The sequence below is a fragment of the Zea mays genome, unplaced genomic scaffold (assembly GCF_902167145.1).
Source record: "Zea mays cultivar B73 unplaced genomic scaffold, Zm-B73-REFERENCE-NAM-5.0 scaffold_113, whole genome shotgun sequence".
Taxonomy (NCBI): Eukaryota; Viridiplantae; Streptophyta; class Magnoliopsida; order Poales; family Poaceae; genus Zea; species Zea mays.
The window spans coordinates 36,577-42,500 of record NW_023366730.1 but is presented as its reverse complement, the minus strand read 5'-3'; positions in this window follow the sequence as shown (position 1 = coordinate 42,500).

Genomic DNA, 5,924 nt, shown 5'->3' with positions numbered 1-5,924 from the left:
GGGTTTGTGCCCAACCTGGCCAAGCGCAATTCGAGATCGGGATAGAGGGTAAAAGCAATCCATCCTTATAGCAAGTCCTAGAGTTAAGTAAAAAAGACTTCTCGGGAGTTTGGGAGTGTGACTATAACCAGTACTCATGTATAATATAATATCCTCTTTCTAGTTAAAATGAGTATTACCTGCCTGCACAATCAATCTATGGCGATCTCGGTCTCACGCGCCAGTCCCTCTTGCTAAGCCTAAGTGTTAAGCATAGCATATCTTATATTAACCTATCTTAAAAGGACTTCCAGACATTGATTTTAGGAGAGTCATTTTGTAGGGCCATTCGCGAGCCAGTACCCTTATTAGGATAGGAAAGTAGGGACTTATTCGAAGTTCATAGATATAGTCTATCAGGCTGGTCTCCGGGGTCGTTTCCCTAGCAGAGCAGGTTGGTTTCCGGTTCCCTACAAGCGTTCTATATAAGCGGTCCCTGCCAGTTACATCAAGTTCCATTCCAGCAATCAATTAGGCTAGTATTGATAGTTCAAGCTAAAAATTCTGTCTTAAAAAAAATAATAGGTTAGCGGGACAAGGAAGAAAGTGCGATTGTATTAGTGTTCCGGGAAGAAAGGGAATCCTGCGCTTCTCTAAGAAAAGAAAAAGAGAGAGTTTACACAAGTAAAGTACTAAACGAGAAAAAAAGCATTTCTCGAGAAAAGGTCCCATAGTCATGATTGGGTCGACCCAATCATGACTCATCATATTTATATATATAGACTCCTCATATTTATATATATAATAGAAAGATGAAAGGTTTATTTTTGTTCGGTCAGTCTGTTTCCTTTCCTCTCGATTCACCTAAAACTTCTTTTGCCACTGACGTGATACTGATACAATGAGCCATCTCATTCTACATTGAGTTAGCATCCTCACCTAACTTCCACTCCGTCTCATTAATTATTTTCTCTTTAAACATAACTTGCTTATCCCCTTTCCAATTCCACCACCTAATCCTAGGCTCCCTTGCTCCTTCTCTTCCATCTCTTAATACTAAGATAGAGTACTAAAAATCTATGTTGGGTTGCTACACTCTCTCCAGGTATCACCCTTACAATCCTTGAAATACTTCTGATCTGCTCGTCGCGTTAGGAAGAAGTAAATCTGACTAACATTAGAACCACTCCTAAGAGTTCCCAAGTGCGAGTCTCTATTCCGTGTTGGCAAGTATCAAATCATACGCCATAGCAAAAAGATACTTTTCCGCGTTATCTCAAGAAAAAGGACGAAGAATTATAGAATTGTCGTGTATGTTACTTTGTGGGTGTGGCCATTTTGAATCCCATTTCCTTTCCTATGGTAGAGACAGTCGTTTTCCTCTTACGAATTAAGTTAAAGACCGCTCCGCTCCCCTTCGGTCAAGATCGATACAATACAGCCGATCCGCTTTCTTCCGTCAGTAGTCGATATATTTATATAATTAGATTAATAGCAGTCCTATATCAGGTATGACAAGGTTGGCAAACTGTTTTCCTAAATTCGAATTTAGTTCACAGCCCTTCTTCATTAAAGTGGGCCGCAGTGGAAACGGCGAACAATTGCTGTAATATATAGTATAGTATAGATACCGGAGAAACATGCTGCTCTCCTCTTCTATTCAATTTTCTGTTTCTACATATCTTTCGAGAAGGGGGAGGTCATTAGAGGCTCCTCTGGAGGCCATGAAGGATCCGTAATTCATTGCAAGGCATTCTCCAATCCCCATAGGTGATACAGGAGTTGATTGAAAGGTAAGGTAGTGCATGCCCATCCTAGATTTCCTAGTTCCGATCCAGCTTCCTGCTTTCAGCAACCAGAACTGAAGCGGGGCCCATTGAAGAACACTGTACCTTAGCCCGAGCAGCTGCTTTGTCCAATTCTTCCTAATCTGGGTAGGCCCAATCTTCCTTAGCCGGATTTATCCTATCTATCTGATCCGAGGGATATTCTTTTCTCTAACCCTAGAAACCCTGCTTGAAGTATGTCCTTCGTCTTTCGACTCAGCCTCGCTAGTAATCCGTTCTCTGTAAAATGTAATGAAAGTGGGTTCGCTTCTTTGCTTTTCTTTCGATATCTCATCGATCAGAGGGGTTTATCCTAACTGGCTCCCTAACCGAAGGTTCTAAATGTATTTCCCTCCGAGGGCCTGGTCGATTCAGCGTTGGATCTTGAAATGCAATTCGCGATTGATAAGAAACATGCCCTTCCCCTCTAAATCGTTGTCAAGTACTGGATTGCCATCCTTCCTGGTTGTCCTTACTTACTATATGTGATATCTGGGAATTCCTCCCAAGCTCTATAACTAGAATATTCATTTATGGAGTTGCCTTTGCCAAGAAAGTTTCCTTTCTTCGATGAACCCCGTTCGTGATACGATACCCTGCCTGGGCCTCACACTTCCTCGAAACCAACCCACAGAAAACCACTGGCCCTTCACTCCCTACTGTTCTTCCTTTAACCCGCAGTTCCTTCAACAATGAAGGTTGGACTTACTGACTTGCCTCTCTGCTCAACCAACTCACCTGTTCGAGCCTGCTTTCGAAAGTGCATCCTTTTCCTTGGGCGAGGGTGCTTCCCTTCATCGATAGACTTTCCTACGAGACACGAGCGAATATACGTACGCCAATACCTACGATTCCTAGCCAATGGAATGAAATAGCAATTGTTCGAAGAATCCTCTCTGGCCACCTGAATAAGTTGATCAAACTCTTGGCATACAGATTTGAATTCTAGTTGGTATCGGCCTGTCATACTCATCCTCCCCTCGCCCATGAAGTATGATATCCGTTGTAGTGCTTCCAATAGCAGAGCCGTGGATCCGACAACCTTGTCTACTGTAAGGCTGGGGATGTGAGTCTATGCGTTCTCCACTCCATTCTATTGATGCTTCTTATTAGCTAGATCGGGCCCAATTGACAGACAGGTTCTGCCCTCCGAGCACTAAATCCCTTCATCTTGCACTGGATAAGGGAATCTAGTATTGAGAAAGAATGGTACTTCTTTTTTACGTCGTTTATAGACGGAGGAATGGATACGAGTAGCAACATCGGGAGATGGAAGCTGACACAGGCAAGACAAAACATGAGTCTTCATAAGCTAGAGCTTCCGACCTTTACTATTTACATCAGCTCAACCTTCTTGCCCATTTGCTTTAGCGGTTTGATTGGCGGGTTTTCGGCCTTGCGTAGATGGTTTGCTTGGGCTCTAGGGTCATTCCCTTCTCAAGGCTGGCAAAGTAGGTTCTTTATTACTCGAAAGCCGTTGCACTTTCGTTTCTTAAAAGTAAGGTATTGGTATACGGATCAGTAGGAACTGTTTTGGAAGTCTACTCTAGTCTAGTACAGTGCTTTAAAGTAAAGGTAGCCAGTAGTGGTAGCCTGTAATGGATCGTTCAGGGAAGGGAAGAAGCGTGGCATCATTTATCCTAGCTTTACAAGCTTGATAAGTATTGGTACAGGTATTGTTAATGGTTGGTTCCTTGAAGGGAAGTGCTATCATTATAGCTATCTTTTTACTAGTAATGGAAAGGTACAGGAACCTTCCTTGAGAAGAATGGGTTTTGGTGAAGGTGCGGGGCTGGTATTGGTTTTTGTTGCTAGGTTTTGAAGATGCCTTGCAGGGAATTGGTACAGGTACAGCTTCCTTCGTATCTGGTATGGGTGATTGGTATAACCTAATGAAAAGAGGAGTGGTTGCTACTACTTCCTTAATAAAACCAGCTTCCTAAATAAAACAAATAACAACTTTATTGTTCTTCTTCCTGCTTTCTTCTTCTTCTTCTTCCTCTAGCTCCAATAGCAACCTGCTTCGGATCCAGCATCTGCTTTCTTCCTATTTCCTAAATCTAACAAAAACAACTTCTTCTTCATCCTCCTACTCCTAAATAACAACCCTGCTTCATACCTTCCTTTTGGCCTTGCAGAGAAGTGGTATCACTGCCTGAAAGGATAAGAGTGTGTCTAGTTTTACAGTGTATAGCCTAGTGCTTGAGTAGAGAGGTTTCTTTCTGCCTTTTGTACAAGAGCAGTTAATGTAGTTGTACTGGTGCGTTCGTTTAGGCCTTGCTTGATGGGATGCAGGTGATGGTGAAGTGTTCCTTGCTTTAGAAGAGTCCTATATATTTTAGCTGACAAGAGCAGTTAAGTTAAGTAAAGTTATGGTAGTGGCAGGTAAGGATCCTTCGTTTCTGGTTTAAGCCCGGATAAGAAAACAAGGAAGTTGGTTGAAGACTCCCTCTCTCTCATTCTTCCGGAATGGAAATGCCATTCTCGATAGCAAGGTAGGAGACATAGCAGCCATAATCACTTTCATCAGAAAAGAGGTTTGTTTTCTTGCTTGTCGCTACAGATCGTTTTTCCGGGCTTCATCAGGAAGAGCACTTGCCATTCTAAGGTTCAATGAAGCGGGTCGAAATATGGCTTGCTTACTTCTACTTCCTTCCGTTCGTGTAAGCACTCATGCTTCCACTTCACTCTCCTCTCGAAAGCCAGGCCAGGTTCTAAGTCCGGTAGGTCACTAGCAGTTCGAGAAGAAGGGTTTTGTTTGATTCACGAGTTCACTCAACAACCGGATTTGCCCTCGATACCCAAGAAGAAAAAGTGGATTTCCCTTAGGGCCACAACTAATTAGGCAACCCTATTTTCCCTCAGGAGATCAGGAGAGTCGATGGTTGATTCGAAAAGTCCCTCTCGCCTAGTGGCTAAACTAAAGAATCCGATGGCACGCTTGGGATCTAACCAGCACCAGAGATCTCTGTTTCAATACGCCGATCCGATCCTTGAAATACGCCGATCTACCAAACAGCTTGCTTGCTTTTAGTTGACGGGCAAACCTGAGCACTAACTAGTCCTGTTCCACTTCTGAATCTACGTCAAATTTCCGGAAAGCTAATCGATTTTAAAAAAGTGCATCTAAAGCACCCTTTACTAAAATCAATGTAGTTGCATGCAAACCTTCTGCAATAGCATGATGAACCAAGAAATCTCCGGGTTAGCATATATCAATGATGTTTTCCAAGGGCTCAAAACGCTAGGTTCGTTCTCTCGCTCCGGTAGACTGCTTCTTCTCTCAATTGCCAAGAATGGTGCTGGTAGATAGCATGGTTTTGGTAGAAACGATATCTCGTACCTGCTTTGCTATAAGTGCCTTCCCTCCCTTTTGATTAGGGAAATGGGATTCAAGATTTCGAATAGTTCGATGCAGATGGGCCAGTTCTTGTCCGAAGAAGGATGTTTGCTTTGAGGTTTCCCCTAGTTGGGGAGACCGAGAAGGCCCTAACGACATTGCATCTCCTGTTCTCCTGTGTTAAGAAGAAAACTTGTCCGAAAAAGCGAGATGATAGGAATAGAGATTGGAATGAAAGTTGGACTAGTAGATCCTTGTTCTTGTTCAATGAATACTTCTTTCCCAGGTGCTGTCAGAAAAAGCAAACTGGTTGGATCCCAGTACTTAGAAACCATTTCTCCGAAGCAGGTGCCAAACCTTCTCTTCTTCCCTTAGAAATTGGTCCAGAATAGGCATTCTTCGCTTAGGGCAGGTAGGTTCTCGGGAAAACGAACTAGACCGGTAAACTATTGCATCTTGGCCCGAGAAAAGAAAAGATGGATTGGAGTGATTGAACTAGAACCCGGGTGAGCCCTCCTATTGATCAGATCTCGGTAGTGAAATGATAGGAAATATGCCAAGAATAATTCCATTTCATCTCTTGTGTGATCAAACGGGTTGCCCAATGTACCAAATGCTTTCTATAAAGTGTGGAAATAGTCAATGTAGGATGGGACTCTGACCTAAAACATATGTGCTGGGTGTATCTTCCCGCCGACCAAAAACTTATGCCCAGTGCCAGACCTGAAAATAAAGGAAATATAGGAATGTGGAAATAGGAATGTAAGAAAAGCCATCAA